The sequence below is a fragment of the Dendropsophus ebraccatus genome, chromosome 2 (genome assembly GCF_027789765.1).
Source record: "Dendropsophus ebraccatus isolate aDenEbr1 chromosome 2, aDenEbr1.pat, whole genome shotgun sequence".
NCBI classification, from domain to species: Eukaryota; Metazoa; Chordata; class Amphibia; order Anura; family Hylidae; genus Dendropsophus; species Dendropsophus ebraccatus.
This window is the reverse complement of record NC_091455.1, coordinates 47830568-47856707: the sequence shown is the minus strand read 5'-3', so window position 1 is coordinate 47856707 and position 26140 is coordinate 47830568.

Here is a 26140-nt window from a genome sequence, read left to right as displayed (position 1 = left end):
ACTCCTTCGACTGACTAATAAGACGTCAAGTGTAGTCATAACTGGAAGTGCTTGTCAGGACTCATTACAGATAAAGGGATATTTGCAGAACCTAGCCACTGGGTGCTGTAAATGATGACCGCTCATGGGGCCCAGTGTTTTGCAGGAGCAGACCATTGGGCCCCCTGATTCGGCAGGCCCTGTAGCAGCCGCTATGGCTGTTACAGTGGTAGTTACACCTCTGTATTGATGATATGTCTCTGGGATATGTAGTCAATGTATGTTAAGAGGATATTAGTCCACTAAGACTACCAATAACTACAACAAAAGAATTTCTCATTTTCATTCTCCTTCTTTCTTATTTGTGGGGTTCCTGAGGTTAGAGCCACACAGATAACAAATTGATGGCATAACATTGGAATAAACCAAGAACATTCAGTAGTACTGAATCTTTATGATTCCTGGAAAGTTTTAAGCTACAATAGCATCAGAGCAAAGCTTTTGTGTAATGGATTTATCATTGTGCTAAAACATTGACTTCACTAGGGTGGTCAATTAGTCATTAAAAAAAAAAAACAATAGCAAAAAGAAAAAGATATCCATCTTCAAATATAAAGACTGATCAAAGAGAAAATTATTTAGCCAGAATAATAGGCATGTAAATTCATACCACTAAGCTGAACCTAATTAGTCTAAGTAACAATAACAGTGATTCCCTGGCAACAATCTTTGCTTCTAGGGTTGCAGTCACTGCCTTGTGTCCTAATCCCTGGGTGACCTGGACGGAGAGAAAACATCATTTAATTAGGATAGTGCACATTTTACATGATTCATGCTTGGTTTGGACATATATATAATATGTAAAGCGGTAATGTAAGGGGTTTGCAAAAAACTGCAATTCAACGATCATGTGAAAGAATGGTATTCTAGTGCTGTTTAATGTCTTTAAGTTTTAAACCAAAGTAAAATTAAATTAGATAAATGTAATGATAAATGTTTTTTTTTTCCAACCCATGTGACCTTTCCCTTAGGGTCCTATTAGACAAAGCAATTTTTAACGATTAACGACTATGACGATTGCAAACGAGATTGTTTATCGTTAACCCGAAATCGTTCACAGCATTAGGCTGGGTTCACACTATGTATATTTGAGGCTGTATTTGGTCCTCATGTCAGGTCCTCATAGCAACCAAAACCAGGAGTGGATTGAAAACACAGAAAGGATCTGTTCACACAATGTTGAAATTGAGTGGATGGCCGCCATATAACAGTAAATAACGGCCATTATTTCAATACCACAGCCGTTGTTTTAAAATAACAGCAAATATTTGCCATTAAATGGCGGCCATCCACTCAATTACAACATTATGTGAACAGAGCCTTTCTGTGTTTTCAATCCACTCCTGGTTTTGGTTGCTATACAGCCTCACAAATACAGCCTCAAATATACATAGTGTGAACCCAGCCTAATTAAGGTGCGTTTACACAGAGAGATTTATCTGACAGATTTTTAAAGCCAACGTCAGGAATGGATTTGAAGAAAAGGATAGATCACTATCTTTCCTTTATCACCTGTTCCCTGTTTATAGTCTGTTCCTGGCTTTAGCTTTAAAGATCTGTCAGATAAATCTCTGTATGTAAACGCACCATTACACAGAATGATTGTCGCTAGTTACAATCGTTACTATGGTCGTTACTGCGATCGTTACTATAATCGTTTACTTCATTTGATCCTAGCAAAACAATGAACAATGTGCAATTACCCTGAACGATTGTGACCAAATGCGAAACATGAGCGAACAATTGTGGAATTACAGCAAACTGTTAGCGAACAATTAACAATGACTTTAGGTTCAGATCCAAATCAACGATCAACAACACACAAACGTTTTTCCAATTGTTGCTTGCAATTACACAGATGATTATAGTTTAAATTTGAACATTATAACGATTTTTTGCATGATAATCGTCCCGTGTAATAGGGCTCTAACTCTTCAAGGGAGACTCCACCAGATGTTTAAGAGAATCTGTTCCATTGGTATTGCAGGTAGCATGTTCAAGTGCAGATGAAAATTGAAATATAGTTTGAGGAGATTGATATATAGTTTGTGTGAAAAGTTCCACAATAACTTCCTATCTGCTCATTCTGGAGAAAGTATTCAAATGGGTGGTTATGTGATTGATAGCTATCTGTGTATATGTGTACATATAAAAAGATCTGCCAATCACAGCGCCATGCCACTGATAGCACCAAACCTGTGGATAATAAATGTGGAGGTAGGTAAGTATGGAACTGATTTTGAGAGGCGTCACCAGCTCTGAGGACATTGGAGGAGACAGCAGGAAAGCACTGCTAAAGGGGCAGCAGCTTCGCAAAGGATTAGGATAGGGAATAGACAGAGAGGGTGCTGGAATAGTGAGGGGCCAAAGACGCATGGGGGGGAGGGCTAGAGAAGGATAAGGGTATTATAAGGATAATTATAGGCAACAGTATGGCAATGATCACACAGTAAAGAATTAAAACAGAGGTAGCATATGATGAACCACCTAAAAACTTTGCCTGACACAGCATAGCAACATCCAAAGAAGGTAGAAGGTACTGTTGAAAGGACGGCAGAGGACATGCGTAAGATGACATCCACAGATAATATGGTTCGAAATGGACAAGACAAGGATGCTAAATTGGATTTGACTTTGAATTTGACTGTAGCAGTTGGAGTAACATTCCCTGCATCATGTGACTCACCACCTCTCCCCCCACCGTGGTTTTGAGTTTGATGTTCATGGGGTATGACCGACTCAATACTCAACATAACTGCAGAACTGATGTGGCTCCGGCATCCTGGTTTTAATTCCTTGAGGATCTGGCAATTGTCTCATGCAAAGGGATCATCACTTGAGGTTCTGCCATACTAAATTATGTGCTGCCCAACAACTAGAATTGTCATTTGTTTCTTTAGTTTGAGCAGGGTCTGATTTTTTCCCCCTCCCTTTATCCTCTTTTGTTTTGTTATCATTTTATGCCAGCAGACACACACAGGTCTGTATACAGACACACACTAAAGAATAGAATACTGACAAAGTTTATCACTCGGTTTCCAAATTGTACAAAAAAAAGAGTGAGAGAGAGACAGACAAACACAGAATTAGACAGCAAAGTTTGCATTGTTCATTGTAGCACTATTTGGTAATAAAAGAAAAACATGTTTGTGCATTTTTATGTGAAGATCCTTCTCATATTTTATTTGGAAAGATGGGCAAGGTCAGCTTCCTTCATTTTATTTTCCCTGTTTTTGAAAGGCAATTTTCTGCCATGTTCTGCCAATTCACAGCCAAAGTAGTATGTATCTCCTTGCAGTACAAGGATCTGCAGGCCCCTGTGGCACGGAATGGGCAGACAAAACCTATGATCCACTCTAGGCAATAGATCCAAAGGTGTCTCGATATTGTATAAATGTTTTCTTTTGGAATGGGATCTGGAATTCGGGAGCCGGAGGGCATGGGAAAAGGAGGTGGGGGAGAGGGTGAACTGGGGGATTGTCTACCATAATATTAGGAGAGTAGCGTCATCGGCAAATCACCAACTGATCCAGTTCTATATTGTACATAGACTATACTATACCCCCGCCTTCATGTTTAAAATAAAAAAAAGACCTGACGATCTATGTCCGAGATGTAAAGAAAAAGAGGGGGACTTTGGTCATATGCTGTGGTCGTGTGTAAAGCTCGAGCCTTATTGGTTTGGGGTGATACAGAGAATCAACCGGGATCTGGGGCTGTCTTTAGAAGAAGATTTTTGCTTGTTCATTTTGGGTGGTACGTCAAGGTTACCTAGTAGGACCTCTGGTAGACAAAGAAAAGGTTTGTTAAAAATGGCGTTTTGTGCGAAGTTATTGATTATGAGAAGATGGATCTCTTCCCAGCCTCCGTGCTTGGAGGAATGGGAACAATGTCTGAGATGGTATCAGGGTCAGAGGGGAGAATAGAGGGGCAGATATTTTGATTGAATACAGTGCTATTCCTTTTTTTTTTTCTTTCTCTTTTCGTCTGTGCAAGGCCAAATCGGGGGTGGGGGGGAGGGGGGTTTGATGGGAGGGGGGGATAAAGGGGTATTATGTATTTATTGGATTGTGTTATGAAAAAAGTGTCTCCTTTTTTCCTTTTTTTATGTAGATTTGTGGAACTCCCTGTGTGGAGAACTTGCTGTAATCATGTTTTTTTTTTTTTATATATATATATAAAAAAAAAAAAGATCCACTCTTAAGGAGAAAGATATTGCCACAACCTTTGGACAATTTCCAGTGTTGTGTATCACTAAGCTTCATCTTTCCAGAATTAGCAAAACACTGTGCAGTCTTTGTTACAATTTTGTAATAAATTTGTAATAAATGTGTTCAGACTCAGGGAAGTGTCCAGAAAAGAGTTCCTGGGAGCAGGGTGGTGGTGGATCTGAATCCCTTCTTTCCCTGGAGGGGCCAGGTTGTGGGGAAGGAGGCTGAGCTAATGGAGCAAGGGTTCCACTCCCTTAGGTAGTGTGGATGGACTGCATGGAAGACTGGGTAAATCTGATCAAGAGTAGGAACTTACCTCTCCCTGTGCCCACAGTGAGCGCTGTGCCCAGCCTCAGGACCCCCGCCAGAAGACATTTTACCCTGAGTTGTGATTACGTCACAACTCTGGAGAAAAGGCCTGTCCTGGCTGATGGACTGGCCACTCAGCCAGTCAGTGACTTGAGCGGTGTCCCTCCCCAGTCACTGACTGGCTAAGCGGCCAGTGCATCAGCCAGGTCATGGTGTGTCAGTGTCGGAGATATCAGAGCCCGTAGGGGTCCCGAGGTCGGTCCCACCACTCATCATGGGCACAGGGAGAGGTACATTTATACTTCTGATAAAATTCCCTCCTGCCACTGCCAGATTTTAAAAACAGACGATCAAAAGAATAAGTATAGCATACCTAACAACTACACATTTATACATCTTTCAACACACTCTTTTCTCTATAGATATTCACAGACAACTCTGTGAATGTCCTTCACAGTGGTCAAGCCAAGAGCTCGGACTGGAACACAATTAAGAATCTCTGGAGAGACCTGAAATGGCTATGCATTTACAGGCCTCATCCAACCTGACAAGTCTTGAGGTGATCTGGCCAGAAGAATGGCAGAAAATAAAAATTTAGGTGTATATGGTTCAGTTCACATGTACAGACTTGCAGCGTAAATCTCGCTGCGAGTCTGTCAGGTCCTTGCAGTTCACTGTCACTACATACTCACGAACCTTACAAATACAGACAAGGCACTACCACAAAAATTAATATAACTAATAAAGAACTGATCAAAAAAATTCCTGGAGTGCTCAAACCCAATGTAGCATGAAAAAGCACAATATACTACTACAAGAAAAGAGCATGCCAAAAACATCGGTGGCACTTCCAATAAAAAGTATAAAGAAATAAATCAATTAAGATGAAAAAAGGTATACTTTATTACAAAAAAGCAAGTGAGAAACACTGCATAAAAGAACTTAAAATACACAAACAAGACCAAACACTGTACCATGTACAGTAGGCACGGCACAAGGACAAGCCGACATGTGTGTATGAGGGATCCTCACTGGTTAAAGTAATGTAAAGTGAAATGGACACAAGTACAAGAGTGACAGATGGTAAATGAAAAAAAAGCCGAAGCTTAAAGAAATGTGTATCACCAGATAGAAGGATCCATGTCGGCGTCCACAGAACCCCACGCGTTCGGACTTGAACACAATTAAGAATCTCTAGAGAGACCTGAAATGGCTGTGCATTTACAGGCCTCATCCAACCAGAAAATAAAAATTTAGGTGTATATGGGTCAGTTCACATGTACAGACTCGCAGCGTAAATCTCGCTGCGAGTCTGTCAGGTCCTTGCAGTTCACTGTCACTACATACTCGCAGCTGTCTGAACGACCGCTGCGTGTATGTAAATCTGCCAGCCCCTTAACCCCTTCTGCTGCCGCCTTGCTCCTGCTCTGTATACATTACATCTCCACGCTGCTCCTTGCGTACTGCTCTCCCGCCCGGCTAATGAGTGTGTTGCCCAGCCGCAGCCACTGATTGGCCGGGCGGCACCTTAAGGGATGTGCAGCTGGGGCTGAGAAATCTGAAGGGCCAGATCGACAAGTTGCGCCAAAGGCGTTGTTTTTTTTTTCCTGTTTATTTCTGTTTTTCGTTATTTGTTTTCCTAATTTTATAATTAAAATTTGTTATTATTTACATCTCTATGCAGTGTTTGTATTGATTTCTTCCATTCGTTTTTTAATACACTTTGCTCAAAGGCAGGCACTTCAGCTCAGCCTTCTAAGAACAAGGTAGCAGGCAGGCACTTCAGCTCAGCCTTCCAAGAACAAGGTAGCAGGCAGGCACTTCAGCTCAGCCTTCCAAGAACAAGGTAGCAGGCAGGCACTTCAGCTCAGCCTTCCAAAAATTAGGTTGAGGACCATCAAGCAAGCCGTGGAAAAATGAGGTTGAAGCCCATCAGGTGAGCCCTGGAAAAATGAGGTTGAAGCCCATCAGGTGAGCCCTGGAAAAATGAGGTTGAAGCCCATTGGGTGAGCCCTGGAAAAATTAGGTTGAAGCCCATTTGGTGAGCCCTGGAAAAATTAGGTTGAGGCCCATCAGGTAAGCCCTGGAAAAGATTATATGGAGGCCCATCAGTTGAGCCCTGGAAAAATTAGAAGGGGGGGGGGGGGGCTTGAGTTGAGCCCCTGAAAACATTGCCCATAGTAGGCTTAAAAGGTTTTAAAGCGAGCCCCCGGAAAAATTGGGTCTAGTAGACCCTACAGGTGCAGTCAGGGGTTAAGGAGGAAGTAGGAGGTTGAGAAGGAGTAGGAGATAATGTGATAGGGAAGTGCACAAGGCACTTCACTGTTGGCTGCTTTGCTGTGGTGGACAAGTTCGGAATTCTAGGTCTATCCAGTTGTTGTTCATCTTTATTAGCGTCAGGCAGTCAGCACTGTCCATGGACAGCCGGCTGCGCTTATCGGTTTGGAACACCCCTGGCTGCGCTGAAGAGCCTCTCTGACAGCACACTGGCAGCAGGGCAGGCCAGCCCCTCCAAAGCATATGGAGACAGCTCAAGCCATGTGTCCAGCTTGTTCACCCGTGCCTTTACTGGACTTCTGGAACAGTATGTATCACGTGCCTTTACTGGGCTTCTGTAAAAGTATGTAACACATGCCTTTTACTGGGCTACTGAAACAATATGTATCAGGTGCCTTTTACTGGGCTACTGAAACAATATGCATCACATGCCTATTACTGGGCTACTGGCACAATATGCATGAGGTGCCTATTACTGGGCTACTGGAACAATAACTATGAGGTGCCCTTACTGGGCTACTGGAACAATATGTATAACGTGCCCTTAGTGGCCTAAACCAGAGAGACTATAAGTCACTTGTACAAACAGGGCACACCTGCTGATGCTGATGCTACTATTATATATGTTTTAGCACTGAGAAGTGCTTTGGATTCAGAGATGACTTTTTCGCTGTATCTTAGCCCTGAAAAGGACTTTTGGGTTCTGTAGAAAGCCTGCCTAACCAAAACGCTACTAAAACCTATCTCTCCCTGCTCCAAAATCTTTCCCTGGCTAGGTTGAAAGCGCATCTGCGGTCGAGAGGCAGAAGTCAAGTATTAAGTATGGTATTAAGTATGGTTCAGCCATCCAATGAGGGTAGATGCCGTTTTGGCGCAGCGTGCGTACTCCCAGGGTCCCTCACGGCCTCCCTGCATGGTGATTGGATTTAAAAAAGCGCGAAGTGCAATGAGAGGGATTTCGAATGTTTGCCGTGTATTCGTCACACTACTCGATTTAATTTGAATCTTTCGAATACCGCAATATTCGATCGAATACCATCTCGATCGAATCGTATTCGCTCATCTCTACAAATAATGTAGCTTTTTCTTCTGTAGTTATCTATAGTAAGAGAAAAAGTAGATAAATGATGAAAACAGACAGAAACATAACACATGGGTACAGTATTAAGGAACAATAGGAAAGAGCACATAACACACTATAAAGATAATACTGTTAATAATGTGGAATGGTTTACTGCTGTAGATTACCTGCATCAATTCAGCCTTTAACTGTTCCACCTGTTTTTCATTTGTGGTGGCATATGCAATCTCTCCGGCGTCAGGATAAGACAACATAGTGTCATGGGTCCTTCTTACCAATCATTCTCAGTACTCTCTTAACAGCTAACACTCAGACACATCCTGTGCAAAGTTTACTCCTACGAACATGGTGTCCTTAGAGCTTATGTTAAATAGCTTAGTATTCAAGTCTTTCCTCCAAAGGTACATAGAGCCTATGCATCACTGCAACCACAGCTTACACTTTACAAATCATTTGTTGTTTCCAAGAAGATAGGGCTAGACAGGGATGTACGTAGTTATAAGACATTTTGCTGAGTAAGGGGCAAATTCTTTATAGCTGCAAAGCTTTATAGCTTTGTTTACATAGTTGAGATTTTGTAGGTTTGTAAAGAGAAAAATGAAAATGAACGAATTTTTATGTATTTTTAGTTTTTAAGAAAAGCCGTCATCTACAATTAGAGATGGGCACAGTTTTCAAAACTTTGTTCCAGCAGGTTCACAGGTCCAAACTGACCTTTAAATAGACCACACTAAGGGTATATTCACACGGGCGAGAATCTCGCTGCGAGCCCAGCAGGTCCTGGCAGTTCCCATACACTACATACTTGCTGCGGTCTAAACGACCGCAGCGAGTATGTAATTATACCGCCCTTAACCCCTTCTGCTCCCGGCCGGCTCCCCCACTGTAAGCATACTTTACCTGTCCTTGCTGCACGGGGTCCCGGCGTCCTGCTCTCCCGTCCGGCCAATCAGTGGCTGCGGCTGGGCAACACACTAATTGGCCGGACGGGAGAGCAGGACGCCGGGACCCCGTGCAGCAAGGACAGGTAAAGTATGCTTACAGTGGGGGAGCCGGCCGGGAGCAGAAGGGGTTAAGGGCGCAGAATTACATACTCGCTGCGGTCGTTTAGACCGCAGCAAGTATGTAGTGTGTGGGAACTGCCGGGCTGCTGCGAGCCCGTGCGTGTGAATATACCCTAAAACAACTAAACAAGCTGTTTTAGTGCAGTTCAGCAAGTTCGCTCAACAATACTTACCTGTCCACTATCCCCCAGTATCCTCTTTCTCTGATCACCGGGTTCACTGCAGTCGCCTCCAGCCATTCACTAACTGAGACGGGACTGTATGATGGCAAGTGATTGTATGAGCGAGCTGTAACTTGAATCACTGGCCATGGGACGGTCCCCTCTCATTCAGTTATTGGCTGAGCGGGCTGTCACTCTTGTCTCGGGAGTGACAGCCTGCTTAGCCAATGATTGGCAGCAGGGATGTCCCATCTCAGTCAATAAACGGCTATGCAGGCTGAAGGTTACTGTAGGTGACACCGGAGAGCTACAAGAGGGTTTGGGGTTTTTTGTGTATTTTATTGTGCTGACGCCATCTTTATGAATTCATTACAAACTTTGCAAAAAGTTTGGTTTGGCACTGAACCAAACTTTTTGCAGTTTGTAAGGAATCTTGGTTTGTAAGATTCAGTTTGCTCATCTCTACCTATAATACATTTATGGGAATTTTTACACATAGGTTATAAACATCTATGATAGTAAAAATCCCGGAGAAACTGTTATTTCACAAGAGAGAGAGAGAGAAAAAATAAGACGCAGCCGTGAAGAAGTGCCATATAGGCACGAAACAGCTGTAGCTGTATCGCTGATGGCGTCCTCTTACATGTCTGTCTGCTGTTTATATTTTTGTATAGAATAAAGAAACAAGAAGAAGACCTTTACAGTGGTAAGTGCCATACCTTTTTCTTAATTCCTGCTTAGTTTTGGTAGATTAATGCTTCAAAATGTTGCCAGTGTGAATTTTACCCTCTCACTGCTATTACTGAAGCCCTATCAGCCTACACCATGACTAAACTGTTTGCCAGTAGTACACACAGTCATTCCTTCATTAGTTGCCTAACCAATCACAGCACAATGCTCATTCCTTAATATCATGCCATGACATAGTGCTGGTCAAAGTGAACTGAACAGACTAACATTATGCTGGGAATGTTTTACATAGTTCTATAGATTATACATGAAGGAGAGAAATGTTTTCTGATGCACTATGCTTGCAAGGTGCTGTGTGGGCAGAAATCCAGGTTTGCAGCAATGCTAGCCCTCCCTCCCTGTAAACTTAATAATTGCATTTAGTTTTTGTGTTTATTCTTTTTACTTACTTATATTTTATTTTAAAATTTCACAGTGTATTCTATGGCAAAACTATTTTTAGCCAAATAAACAATACTGCAGCAAAAAGAAGGAATGTGCAAGAAACAAAAGCTGAAATATATTTGTTGCAGTGTCACATACATTAAACTTAGGGCAAATGTTCCTCCTTACAGATGTGGAAGTCATCTGTAGTCTGTAAAACATATAGCCATATTGAAATGATTAAGGCAGAGCAAGATTTAGGAAATCCATAGCATTTTATGGATAAAGTGACTTGCATTAAAGTGTGATTGACCATATCCTAATTTATCACGTTTTGCTTATCATATCATGTTGAATGACAACTTTATATCTGAAAACCATCTGCCTGAGAAAGTCTGTTTGGAGTTTCGTGCTGCATATTGCATGGCTAAAATGCCATATAAAACGGTGACAGTACAGAAATATATGTATCTTTATATGTATATGATATATATCTGAATTAAATAATTACATTGCGTTTAGAAACTATGATCCAACTGAATTTTATCACATAAAAGATGTGATGTATGTTCTGTTACTTTGAATAGTAATAATCTAGTAAAGCAAAGGACAGATTATTAAAGGGGTTGTCCAGCGAAAAGTTTTTTCTTTCAAATCAACTGGTGTCAGAAGGTTATATAAATTTGTAATTTACTTCTATTTAAAAATCTCCAGTCTTCCCATACTTATAAACTGTTGTATGTTCAGCAGGAAGTTTTGTTTGTTTACATTCAGAAACAGTGCTCTCTGCTGACATCTCTGGCCGAGTCAGGAACTGTCCAGAGTTGTTGCAAATCCCCATAGAAAACCTCTCCTGCTCTGGACAGTTCCTGACTTGGCCAGAGATGTCAGCAGAGAGCACTGTTTCTGAATGTAAATAAACAACACTTTCTGCAGGATATATAGTAGCTTATAAGTATGGGAAGACTTGAGATTCTTAAATAGATGTAAATTACAAATCTATATAACTTTCTCACACCAGTTGATTTAAAAGAAAACATTTTTTGCTGGAGAACCCCTTTAACCCTTTGAGGACCAGGCCCAAAATGACCCAGTGGACCGCGCAAATTTTGATCTTAGTGATTTCGTTTTTCCCTCCTCCCCTTCTAAGAGCTCTAGCACTCTCAGTTTTCTATCTACAAGCCATGTAAGTGCTTGTTTTTTACAGGAATAGTTGTACTGTGTAATGGCGTCATTCATTTTACCATAACATGTATGATGGAATTCCAAATATATTATTTATGAAGATATAAATAGGTGAAATCGTAAATAAGAATGCAATATGGTAACGTTTGGGGGGTTCCTGTGTCTACGTAATGCACTATATGGTAACAGCGACATGACACTATTATTCTATAGGTCAGTCCGAACACAACCATATGCAGGTTACACAGATTCTCTAATGTTATATATGTATTTTTTTTATAAAATCCTTTTTTTTGGCAATTAAATATTAATAAAATGGGCCTATTGTGACGCTTATAACGGTTTTATTTTTTCACCTACGGGGCTGTATGGGGTGTCATTTTTTCCACCATGATCTCTAGTTTTTATTAATACCATATTTGTGAAGATCGGACGTTTTGATCACTTTTTATAGATTTTTTTAAATATATAATGTAACATAAAATCGGTAATCCGCGCACTTTTTCCCCTCTTTTCGTGTACGCCCTTTACCAGTCGCAATGACGCTTGTTATATTTTAATAGATCGGACAATTACGCACGCTACGGTATATTATATGTTTATCTATTTATTCATTTTTATATGTTTTATTTATATAATGGGAAAGGGGGGTGATTTAGACTTTTATTGGGGGAGGGGTTTTGGGGTAGTGTGTTAGTGTTTTGAACTTTTTTTTTTTTACACTTTTGAAGTCCCTTTGGGGGACTTCTACATACAGTACTTTGATTTCTACACTGATGAATGCTATGCCATAGGCATAGCATTGATCAGTGTTATCGGCGATCTGCTCATTGAGCCTGCCTGTGCAGCCTTAGTGCAGCAGATCGCCGATCGGACCGCACAGAGGCAGGTAAGAGACCTCCGGCAGTCCGTCTCAACGATCGGGACCCCCGCAGTCACACTGCGGGGGTCCCGATCGGTAAGTGACAGGGGACTCCCTCTGCCACTTACACTTAAAAGCCGCGGTCGGCGTTTAAGGGGTTAATGACACGCGGCAGCGCGATCGCTACAGCGTGTCATTACCGGTGAGGTCCCGGCTGCTGTTTGCAGCCGGCCCCCACCTGCTATGAAGCGCGCTCCGCTCCGGAGCGCGCTTCATAGCGGGAGAAACACTCAGGACGTAAGGTTACGTCATGGGTCGTCTGGGGACAGACTTCCATGACGTAACCCTACGTCCAGGGTCGTCTAGGGGTTAACCCCTTAGCGACCCATGACGTATCTGGTACGTCATGGTGCTGCGGGGGGTGTTCAGAGCGGGGTACTTCAATGCAGCTGTCAAACCTGACAGCTGTATTGAAGGGCTTTAAACTTTATGTCCCTGGTGTCTAGTGGGACGGATCTCCCCCCCCCCGGGATGCGATCACAGGGGGGTGATCCGTTCTTCTGCCCGTGCCAGGCTTCAGCATCGCAATGATGCTGATCCCGGCAACGACAACGTCCCGGAGGAGCGATCCACCCCACTAGACACCAGGGAAGTGCTGCATCCGGTAATCGGATGCAGCTGTCATCTTTGACAGCTTCATCTGATTACTGTATTAGCGGGCACGGCGATCGGACCGTGCCCACTAATAGCCGCGGCCCTGGGCTACACGCGGCGCCCGGGACCGCGCCGGTTCAGAGTGGGGTCGCCGCGCGGCCCCGCTCTGGACACCTCTTTTGGACCTTGGTGGATCAGCGGCATTAAATCAAGTTCTTTTTTTCCTAGGACAGCAGTGAACATTGGTGGATCAGTAGTGTATGCTTACTTTTCTCCTTGGGTAGTAGTGGATCAGTGGTGTAAAATGATGCTTTCCCCCATGACAGTAGTAGACATTCTTAAGTGGCAGCAACATCAAGGGCAATGTTTTAGACCTAGAAGGCCCCTTAACAGACACCTGGCAGCACCAGCAGTGGCACTTTTATAGACCCAGACATACTTAGAACAGACACTGGGAGGTGGCAGCGGCAGCACACAGACTTTTTGCGACCCGGAGGGGCCTAGACAGTTGACAGTGGTAACTGTAGCAGAATTTCCTTTTTTTTTCTATGAAATATGCGAGATAAGAAAAAAAAATCTCGTAAAATTAAAACCCGACAGTTGAGCATCCAACTGGCAAAAATGGAAATGAACACCAAGTCAATTGGGATATACTTAAATAATCCAGAAAACCCCACCCGCAAAAGCGCGTATGGAAGAGAATGGAAAATATATTTTTACAACAACTTTAAGCTAGAAAAGATATTCCTACTGTACTGTACAGTATGTTCTTAAAAGAAATGGTGCAAATAATGTGTTCAAAAACCTTGCTGAATCTGGGCCTCTGGCTTTTTGAAAGACATGCATACATATCAACATGCATACATATAATCTGCCTTTGAGCAACAGATAGCTGCTGGTAGTAGCTTTAGAAGTTTCTTATATCACATTATATCACATTTAGAGGACATCATCCTTTGTGATATATACCTCACCAACAACTCTATACGTTATCAGGAACCATTGTGTAAGCTCTAAGTATCCTTGAGATATCTTAAAAACCCCAAGAAGAGTTATTGTTCAGTTACAATGCGTGTCCAGAAAAATGGAACACGAAAAGTAAGATTCCTTGGCACAAGGAAACCCTATGGCTATGTTTAATAAGTGTGCTGCAGGAAGTGGTGCAAACTATATACGGGGGGGGGGGGGGGGGGGGGGGGGGGTGCTGACATCCCAGTGGGGCTTGTAGGTTATGGGACAGCGGCAAGGGATTATGGAAAATCCTTTGCTCTAGCCAAGTGACAGTACTTTAACTAAAAATGTGCATACGCCATTGTGATTGTTATGTTTAGTGAATTTTTTAACGAATCCCGTGGAATTTGCTTTGTTCATTCTTTAAAATCACCTAAAGGGATACTCCGGAGAAACAAAATTGTTTTTAAATCAACTGGTATCAGAATCTTATACAGACTTGTAAATTACCTCTGTTTTAAAAAACCCAAGCCTTCCAGTAGTTATCAGCTGCTTTATGTCCTGCAGGAAGTGATGTATTCTTTTTAGTTCAACATGGTTCTCCCTGCTACCAACTCTGTTCGTGACACAGAATAGAAAACCTCTACTGCTTTGGACAGTTCCTGTCACAGACAGAGGTGGCAGCAAAGAGCCTAGAAGTAATTTACAAATCTAGGTAAATTTCTGACAATATCCTACCTAAGAACTAATGCTTAAAGGCTTACCACGTTAACAGCCTTTTCAAACATCTATTTGGCGCCAACATCAGCACGAGGTCCCGCGGGCAACACAACTCACTGCGCATGTACGGAGCTCCGATCTGCATTAATACCTGGGCTGAGCACGGTACACGCTTCCAGCATTAGGAACAGCTCAACTAAGACCGGCAAGTTTGAGCGCACAAGCCAGCCGCTCCGGGGACCCTTCTTCTCGCAGGAACGGTGAGAGGTGTAATACACACCACACGAATGTACTAGCAATTGCATGCACATCGCTATACTTACGCGATAACCATTACTCAACCTATTCCTGCTGACTATATATCAGGCTCATTTGCCGTATGAACAGTTCGCCACATGAATGCTACCATTTAAGACTTCACAACTGGATCTGAGTAGCGCACATTCATGAATGTTTGGCGTAACCAAGTGCTATATAAGCGCCATCATACTATGAACTCTGCTACAATCATATGATTTACCATTATAAATTTTAGCTTATAGTGCTGATGAATTGAGGATATTTTGTATACCAATCATGTGCACAATTTTATAATCTTATACCACCATTTTGCATTTTTTCATTCTTTTCATCTATTATTATCATTTTTTCATTTTTTCATTTTTTTCATTTTCCATTTTTTTACCTACATTTTTCTTTTTAAATTCCTATATTATTTTTTTTTGCCATTTTTTACGATCTTTTTATTTCTGGTATAAATCATATATTCTACATATTATATCTGTATTTATTTGTGTTTTATCATGTCACTTGCTATTTAATATATGTTTTTATCATGCTATTGGTTACACGACATATACTATATACAACATTTTGATTATTTACCAGTAAAAATTATCTTATAAATTACCTTTATATCTCATTATTTGTAATTATTCACCTTCTTTTTAGACTTGTCTAGAGGACCTAGATTCCCTTTTTCCTTTACTTTATACACCATTGTCTTTAGGGTATAGACATCACATAGGTTAACCTCGCCAAGTCATTAGCAGTTGAACTCACACTAACCGCTTCCTGTGTTATAAATTTCTGACACCAGTTGATCTAAAGTCAAATTTTTTTATAGAGTGCCCTTTAAATATTTTTTTTTTAACTAGTATGAGCAAAATATTATCAACAAAACAAATGTACAGAAAAAACTAAAATAATAGCTTGGATTTTCTGCAATTGTCATCAGTATCAGATGCAATATGTGCTGGAGGGTGACCCCACCATGACATTGCATGAAAATGCCATTTTTGTTCATTGCTTTTAATGCAGTTTGCTCTCAGTATCATGTAACACCGTTACCACATAAATCTCACATTCACAAGACACAGGGCTATGCTTATTTCTTATTTATATATAAAATGCACGTTAACATTTGAAACCATGCATAAACCACAGTATTTGTTATCTAGATATTTTGCTTTCCCAGAAAGTCTTCCCTTTTTCCCATCTGATGCATGTTTTGGCTAACACAATTACATTATACTCCTCTAATCCCTTGTATAGAAGAGAATTTTTCCCATCATCTCCGAGAACAGCTGCAGTCAAAACAAGTAGATCAACACTCCCACCTGTGTTTCTGGAAAGATGAGCCAATGGCTTGCACAACAATCCTCCATTTTCCAGAGCTCACTCATCAACCCTTTACATTTCTCTGCAATATTACAGACACTATTGCAACCTTATGAACTTCGTATACAGGGACATAGCTGCTGACATCTTTTGCATGAACCAGACTAATGTATTTCATTTTCAAATCTTTATTGCTGGTCACTGTCTTCATAGGTAGGTTATTTCTATAAATCACTTTACAGTCATATATTAAACTATTACTTCTACACAGTAATGTAAAAAAAACCTTAGGGCATATTATGTTTTTTTATTATTATTGTAAAATATGTTGACAAGGGGCGCGGCTTGCTGATGGGCATGTAAACATCTGCTGAGTTGGAGTTTTAAAGTTATATCGAAAGTGACACTTTAAGAAGCAAGGGTGTCAGAAATTGTTGGATTAGCCAGTTCTAATTTATCACTAGGAAAGATGTAAAAATTATAATTTTCTGGGGACTCTTTGGTCTTCCATGTCAACATTGCAACAATGGCTTCTCTAATGTCTGGTATATAGAACACTAGGTGCATCAACAAACGAGAGAAATTTGAAATTTTCTCTAGAAAATAAAAAAAAAAGGTCCATGGTTGTCAAATTTCTAGAGGTGCAGTTTAAAGAAGAATTATGAGCAGACTGACTTTAAAAAAAAAAATGCTGAGGAGGATGAAAAGAATAACATGGACTTAGCTCTCCGACTCCAGCACTGGTGCCCGCTTACCGATGCTCCAGTCCCTGGACTCTTCCTGGTCCCAGCCAGTCAGGCTAGGCCGTCTCAGTCATTGCGGGGTACCGCCTCTGCTACTGACTGGCTGAGCTTGCCTGACACGTCATGTTTCAGGGCCTCTCTCTAACTTGGAAGTGGCCAGGGAGATGCTGTAAGTGTATGTTATTTTTTTCATCCTCTCCAGCACTTTAGTCAAAAATTAGTCTGCTGGGAATTCTTCTGGTAGGCTGCGTTCACACTACGTATATTTCAGTCAGTATATGTATATTTCAGTCAGTATATTTCAGTCAGTATTGCAACCAAAACCAGGAGTGGATTAAAAACACAGAAAGGATCTGTTCACACAATGTTGAAATTGAGAGGATGGCCGCCATTTAATGGCAAATATTTGCTGTTATTTTAGAACAACCGCTGTTATATTGAAATAATGGCAGTTATTTACTGTTATATGGCGGCCATCCACTCAATTTCAACATTGTGTGAACAAATCCTTTCTGTGTTTTCAATCCACTCCTGGTTTTGGTTGCAATACTGACTGAAATATACTGACTGAAATATACGTAGTGTGAACACAGCCTAATTAAACCTATAATGTGCCTATAGATACATTGAGGGAAAAGAAGCATTGTTCCTTTTAACAATGGGAGTCGTGGATCCTCTGTACCATCACCAGCAATGGCATAAACCGCACCAGGGAGTGGAGTGTAAGGGGCCGCTGGTTTTCACCAGAGCCCGCCGCAAGGCGGGATGGGCTTGCTGCGGCAGGCGACCCCCAGGTCGCTACCCCCAGTTTGGTTTGCTAGTGACGGCGGGCAAGGTGTAGCAGGAGTAGTAGGCAGGTGACTGTGCAGACAGTGGTCTTAGGCTTAACCGCAGGTGGCAGAGACAACGGATAGGAATCACGGACAAGGGCAACGGACAGGAACAAGGGACAAGGGCAGCGAACAGGAACAACAGGGAGCTGGGCCAAAACACTATGGGAAGCATGTGGAGGCTCCAACACAAGGGACAGGGCATGCTGGGATTTATAGGGAGTGATTGTGCACATGGACCAATCAAGGGCGTACTGGCCCTTTAAATCTGTGACAGCCGGCACGCGCATGCTCTAGGAGGCAGGGACGCGCACGCCGGCCGAGACAGTCAGCGACGGGAACGGGGCGAGGTGAGACGCCCCCGGGGGCCGAAGCAGCAGCGCCCCCGGGGGCCCCTGAGAGTACACAACATGCCAACTGCCAACATGTTCAAGGTGTTTTTCATTTTTTTAATTGTTATTTACCATTTTGGTGCATACTAGTTTGTAAATGCCTGATACAAAATGCTAATTAATTTACACCTCTGCCTTTGTGTGTATCAAGTGCCAAAAATAGGACCAGAAAACTTTTTTCATAAGCAAACTTTCATCACAAAAAATATGACTCAAAGGCATGTATCTGCCATAGGCCAAACTTTGGTATTTGAGAGAACAAAAATGTAGAATAGTAAATCCATCCCTGTATCCATTGCTCAGAGAAAGTATGCAGAATGTTGATTGTACTCTATAAAACACAAGGGGCAGATATTTTTTGATGGCATCTCTTGCCATTGTACTCCTACAAAACGCTTCTTTAAGTGGTATTATAGTAGGAGCCATACTGTACTACAAACTGTTACTTTTTACCTACAATCTAATATTATATGTCTCCTCCCCAAGAATAAACCTTCCTGTTATCTTATGGGGGTTTACAAAATACAGCAGAGTAAGTATCATGCAATAATCTGAAATTCTAAATGTCATTCAGACTCAGAAGTAGCCCACCTCTAAACAACTTTCCATTTCCACTGGCAACATACAGGTCCTCTAATCACTAATAATGATATATAATTGGCATGACCAAGGCTCTTGAAGCCCCGAAGTTCCCAACACAGCCACTGGTGGTAGCTAAGGTGCCATATTACCCATATTAATGCCAGTCAATGGAAACATTAAAAAAAAAATTATACAACTTTATAAAAGAAATGTAGAAAAACAATATCTTAGGAATACCCCTTTAAAGAGTTTATGTAATTAAAAAGAACTTTGAATATGTTGCATAGACATGTCAAAAGTTTTGATCATACAGGACCTCCTCCGATCATTAGATATAGCAGGGTGAAAGTGCATGGCAGCATGCTTGACTCCCTGACAGCTTGATCTGACTGATTGAAAGAGACGTTTCCATTATCAGTCTATAAAATCGGCTAGCCATGGGCTGAAATGTGCTGCCGAACCTCACCTCAATTTATCTAATAATCAAAGGAAGTCTCAGCACCTAGACCCCAAATGATCTTCATTTTTGATGTGTCAAATTTTTATTTAAATGACAGTAATGTTTTAATGTTTGAGGAGACCAAGGACCTTAAAGGAGATTTTGTAAAGACATGGGAAACTGATTCATGTCTTTTTTCACCTTATCACCTCTCTTCCTTCTTACACACACACACACCCACATGCCACCAATCAGACACTAGCTAAGGTAACCCTGTTAAAAGGAGCTAGTTCCTGATTGGAGGGTCTTTTTTCAGTAGAGGTGGGGAGGGACTGAGACACTCAAGCGAGCTACTTGTTTCCTGCTGTTCACTACCGCTAGCATGCATTTCCAGACCCTAGGGAGGGTGACGTCCTCTGAGGAGAGCCTTGTCCATTCCAGGGATACCATCAGCAACACGCACGGGCAGTATCTGGAGTGAGGTATTGATCCCAGTAGGACAAAGCAGCATGCAAGCCTATGTATCCTACTGTAACAAATGGCTATTCTGGAAAGTCTTGGAAAGTCTGCTCAACCTAAAACAGGGACCTGGAACCTTGTACTATCCTAGCAGGACGGGAACCCCGACACTATTGGGCAAAAGGCGGTCATATCAAAAGTATCTATACGTGAGTACGAGTATCTTCTTCTTCTTCTGCTACTTCTATCCTCAACTATGGTATCCCATCAGAGTACTTTACTACAATGGACAGGGCCCTCAAGACACTCCTCTACCCTTACTTCGGAAAGTCTACTATAACTAGCTCTTGCCTGCACCTGCATGCCAAAGTCTTCCTATTATCCTGTATTGCACTGAAGATTCTAAGTAAAAGGAAGTTCTTCTGGTTAAGTCATTGGACTCTCGTCTTTTCTTTCTTGCACCTACACACCAGTTCACACTTGGGCTTCCCTAAACCTTGAGCGCGGTGCCATTTGTCCGGGGGTGGGTTCCAATACCACTCCTGCCCATCGTGACAAGTTCCCAAGTGACCCTACACCAACAGAGCTTCCACAACACCGCACAAACTCCCCGCTATATGGCAAAATTACGTTGCTATCGAAATATATATCTCTCTAAAATAAAAAAAGACATTCTTCACCATCCCAAGCGTCATCCACACAGCTATTGTGGGTTGAAGTTTTTAATCTACAGAAAAAATTTAACCAGATGATAACACTGACTCTGAGGCTTTTGTACAACCTGCAAACTTACAGTTCAGATTTGTCACCTTAACACACCCACTTCTGTTTTCCTTCCGTTATCTTTTACTTGTCATGTACTCAAGTATTACTTTGTGAAAGCCTTATTGTTTACAGGGAAATCTATATGCTATGACTAACTAAAACAGAATATTAATGCATTACCATGCTTCCTACATACTATTTCACTGTGAGGCTGCATTCTCCTTACTAGATTTTGTTAGCTCTACTTCTCTTGCTGTAAAGTTGTTTGACACACGTTATTATTATTATTATTATTATTATTATTATTGGGAGCGAGACAGAAGGTAAAGGACAGCCAGTCAAAGTGTCATGCAGAATTATTGTAGGTTGTAGTCTACTTTCAAGAAATGGGTTTTTAGGTTACCTTTGAAGATCTTGATGGTGCAGAGAGAGTAGAGAGTACCACAGTATGGGGGAGGCTCTGGGAAAATGTAGAAGGTGGTTGTATGTGTGAGTTACCAACAAGAGGGGAGCACAAACGGTCATTGCAGGATCGAAGGTTGCGTGAGGGACAGTAGCAGGATAACAGGTTAGAGATGCATAGAGGGGACAAGCTGTGGATGGCCTTGTATGTCATGGATAAGTAAAAAAAAAAGCAAGTCTCTAGAAAGGGTACCAGCACTACTCAGTAGCATGGCTTGTATAGGTATAAGGAACATGCTGTGCAAACGTACTATATATTGACTGCAGTGAAGGTGCTTCTCAAAATGTGACCATAATTAACATACAATGATGTGAAGATAAAGAGTTGAGGGCACTAACCAATGTCTTGCAGTATTCTTTATTCCGAAATGCAGTAAAATTCAGCAGGGCAAAGACAACTCAACTCCAGTTCAGGTGCGGTTTGCAATTAAGCTCTATTCACTTCAATGAAACTGAGTTTTAAAATCTCACCCAAACTGGAGACAAGAGTTGTGCTATCTCTAGAAGAAAGTGGCCATGTTTTTCTAATGCGCGATAACTGTGCTACATCTCTTTCTAGAGCACTCACAGTTAAGACTGCCCTGTAAAACACCAATTCCTATTTCTTCCTTTCAACAAGACAATTGTTATTGACCCAACACGTGTAAGGCCATGCTTACATAAGTTTTTGGTTCGACTTTTTGTTTCATCTTTAGGCTATGTTCTTACAGTGGGACGGACATAAAAAGACAGCCATCATTTAAAACATAATAGGCGCATATAATGTTCATGATCATTATTTGCAGCTGTCTTTATAAAATAATGTCCATCATTGAACAATGCCTGTTATTTTGCCTAAAAAACATTATGGGACTGTGTTTTGTAGGCATCTTTTGCTTAAAAATTGCCATCTTTTTCTCAAATAATGGCTGTTACATAATACAATGTGTGCATTACCAGCTGTTTGTTCATTGAACACAATAACGATTAAAGATGGACATTTTTTGGCTAAATTTTGTACCTTTACAGGGCCGAATAATGGGAATTTTTTGATACAAAAGAATTAAGAATAACTATATGTGAACACAGCCTAAATGAAACATTTTTGTTAAATGGAATCTGTCACTAGATTTGTGTGGCCTTAAATGAGGGCAGCATGAACTAGTGCTAGAAATGCTGAACAGATCAGTGTATTATTACTTACATCATTCTGTTTAGCAGTTCTCCTAATTTGCAGGAGAATAGGAATCCTCCCACACCCCTCCCCCGCCCTCCAGCTGCTGATTGACAGCTGATTGCCTATACACAGTATGGATAGATAACTGCCAATCAGCAGCTGGTGGGTGGAGTTTTCCGCTTCTCATGAATATCCAGGACTACTGGGCTCATGCACATAATAGAGAGGACTACTTATTGTCCATGTTATTCAGGAGGATATCTCTGAATCAGCTGTACAGAACAATGTCAATGATATATCATTCTGTTCAGCTTCAATGTCACTAGTTTATGCTGCACTGAGATAGGACATCATAAACCTACCGACAGAGTCTTTTTAATAAAAAAATTGTCTAACATTAGCTTTCTTCTGGACAGAACGAAACTATCCCATACTAGCCAAACCAGACTCAGAGCTATTTTGCGGCTCTTGATCTTGTAGGTACAGAGCAGGGTGCTGGTTAGTAGAGATCCCTTATGTGCTGCTTGAAAGGGGGGGAGGGTTGCACTGTGTATGGAGCCATATTTTCTGTAAATGTTTTATAGGAAAAGTATTGTTACTGTTGTACTTGTGACTTTGAACGGACAAATTGGCAATTATTTAAGCAGAATATTTTGTTTGACTATCATTAACATACAATATTTATCAATTTTTTTGTTCTGTACTGAATTAGAAATCCCAACTATTTGTCACTGTTATCTATCAGCCATGAGCAACATGCTTAAAAGCTTGTAGTGGTATATACAAACACTAACCTATAGACCCAGAGATTGTAAATTACATCTCTATTAGAAACTATGACATTGGGAACAATTCGTTACACATAATATATCATAAGACTTTTTTTTTTATTAGGATTGTAAGATGGTTATTAATTAAAAAGAAAAACAGAATATATGTAGATACATCTTACATTAGTCACCTGATTTTGAGTTACCATCAATAAAGCTTATAATGAATTTTTATAATAAGTTATTTGGGGAATATTTAGCCAAATGATGTAGTTAATTTGTTTCTGTCATTTAAGTGTGTATAAGTCTATAAATCAGAGCAGCAAAAGCCAGCACTTTGTTTCTACTAAGGCCAATATCACATGAAGAAATTATTAATGCATTCTTGTATCCATACTCAGGAAAAAGACTCAAAAACATGACTTGTGGCCTAGTCTCTTTATCTGTGTGAGCAGGAAAGACAGCGCTGCTTAGCTCATGTACAGTATACAGCACTTGTGGTAACCCAGGGGGTGCAAGGTTTTGTTTGCAGAAGCTAGGTGTTGCGGTTTTGCTGTGGTACTTGTCATGGGGCTCAGAGTGGTAGTTAACGCTCCCTGGGACCAACACATGCCCGTTTAAGTGTTCCTATTACCCCTCTTGAGCATTGCGTTGGTTCAAGACTTAAACACAGTGCATGATAGGCACAGGCATGATATACAAGTCCCTTGTTCACGAGGTGTTTTCTTTTTCTATTTTGTCAGCTTTCCCTTTAGAGGTGAATCTCTGCTTTTAGTAGGTAAACTAAGTTGGGCTATACTTGAGATTTTAGGAAGTCTTTTAGAGGACAATTTAGTAGCTTTAGACTAGTGACAAGTGACAAGGGGGACTGCCTAGAGGGGACCTGTCCAAAGAGCAAGAAACTCTGCTGTAGGGGGTTCTGAGAACGCAAAAAGAGTGGTCAGTGGAGCCTCAGTCACAAGTCTTAAAACACAGGAATAGCCAGATATCCCTCCTGGGAAATAGGTGCCTCCCAGTGAGAAGATCACCAAACTACCCTGATATGTAGTCCCTTAAGTCCCACTCAGTTGCAAGTTTTGGGACACAAATTTGGAAATATCAGGGTGGCCCCTTTTGCATCAAAGTCTGACTCAGTTACGAGCATTGCAACATGACACAGACAGCTGTATTGGGGTGTTTGTCCTTCATCAGTGTTAAGTAGGATTCTGACTAACAGGGGATGACAAGTAGACCAACAAAAAATAACAATACAAAAAAACAAAAAATCACTGCAACCATATACATGACTGTAATGCAGGCCCTGACCCCTTGAAAAAGGCTACGCCGAAACGTGCGTTGGGGTGGGGGCCGCCGGTGGACACTCTGATCTTCACTGTTTATGGTAGGACACTGTAATTATTACTTTCTGTATCTATTGAGATTTGTGTATCATCTATTGCACCTTTTTGGTCTATCTAATATACAATATTTACACATAGTTCTCTTGGTACCACATTTAGCACTTTAGACTACCATTTATTTATTTATTTATTTCATTATTTATTTATTCATTTACTGGTGTCCATCTGCAGCAGCCCCCTCATTGTATGTTTGTCAATTTTAATATCTCTTTGTCAGCCATGGTTCATTGTGTATTTATTCATTATTTTGTCATTTGTTTGTAATTTTAATAAATAAAATTCATATGTTGTAATATATCAGAGGTTCAGTCGTTTCTCTATTGGTTTTTATGCCTGTAATGCAGGTCTGAACCTTCTCCTAGATACTAGCGTGGTATAGGAGGTGTCGCTAGTGCCCTGGAACTCGCAGGGCTGGTCAAAATGCAATGTCCAGAAAGTATTCCAGCGAGACAGCCATCCTTGATAAAACCCACTTTTATTTAGCTTGGACAAAAATAGAATAAAACATCCAACACATGGATAGTGCAAAAAGTGGGTTTTATCAAGGATGGCTGTCTCGCTGGAATACTTTCTGGACATTGCAAAAAATAACAATCACTGAGCTAAGGGAGATTACAAAACAAAAAAATCAATGTAGTACTATTTCAGTTGTGAGTATTGTGACATAGCAAGGGAAATACCAAAGCCAGGCATCCATCCACAAACAGTGTGGAGTAGGAATAGGAGAATTGCTCCTCATCAGTGTGGAGTAGGATTAGGAGTATTGCTCCTCATCAGTGTGGAGTAGGATTAGGAGTATTGCTCCTCATCAGTGTGGAGTAGGATTAGGAGTATTGCTCCTCATCAGTGTGGAGTAGGATTAGGAGTATTGCTCCTCATCAGTGTGGAGTAGGATTAGGAGTATTGCTCCTCATCAGTGTGGAGTAGGATTAGGAGTATTGCTCCTCATCAGTGTGGAGTAGGATTAGGAGTATTGCTCCTCATCAGTGTGGAGTAGGATTAGGAGTATTGCTCCTCATCAGTGTGGAGTAGGATTAGGAGTATTGCTCCTCATCAGTGTGGAGTAGGATTAGGAGTATTGCTCCTCATCAGTGTGGAGTAGGATTAGGAGTATTGCTCCTCATCAGTGTGGAGTAGGATTAGGAGTATTGCTCCTCATCAGTGTGGAGTAGGATTAGGAGTATTGCTCCTCATCAGTGTGGAGTAGGATTAGGAGTATTGCTCTTCATCAGTGTGGAGTAGGATTAGGAGTATTGCTCCTCATCAGTGTGGAGTAGGATTAGGAGTATTGCTCTTCATCGGTGTGGAGTAGGATTAGGAGTATTGCTCCTCATCAGTGTGGAGTAGGATTAGGAGTATTGCTCCTCATCAGTGTTGAGTAGGATTCTGGCTTATGGGGGCAATGAATAGTAGACCTACTATACTGGTCTACTATTGGTCTGCCATTGATCTACTAGCCCTTCCACTTATACCAAAGAGGCTAAGTAACTGCAGCGGGGTACGTAGGCAAATTGGCACTTCTCCAATCTGCTTGCTTAACTATAGAAGCTCTGCCGGACTTGCAGAGCTTGTAAGAAGATAATTTGCACAGTTCCTCCTCAGGCCCCTCCTGAACTGGACCCTCTGATGTACTAGCCAGCCATGGCTAGGGATACAGGAACACTGGAATTCAGGATACACCAAATGGCAAGGTTCTGTGTAACTCACGCTCTGGCCCTATGCGTTAGCAGGACACTTAGCAGGAACTCAACTGTATCTGGATGTGAACTAATCTGGCTCTGTGTCTACTCACTATGGTTCTGGAACATTGCACACTTTATTCTACACTAGATGAGATCACAGTATCTATCACAATATCTAATCATCCACATCTCAGACTGCCTACTCACTTCACA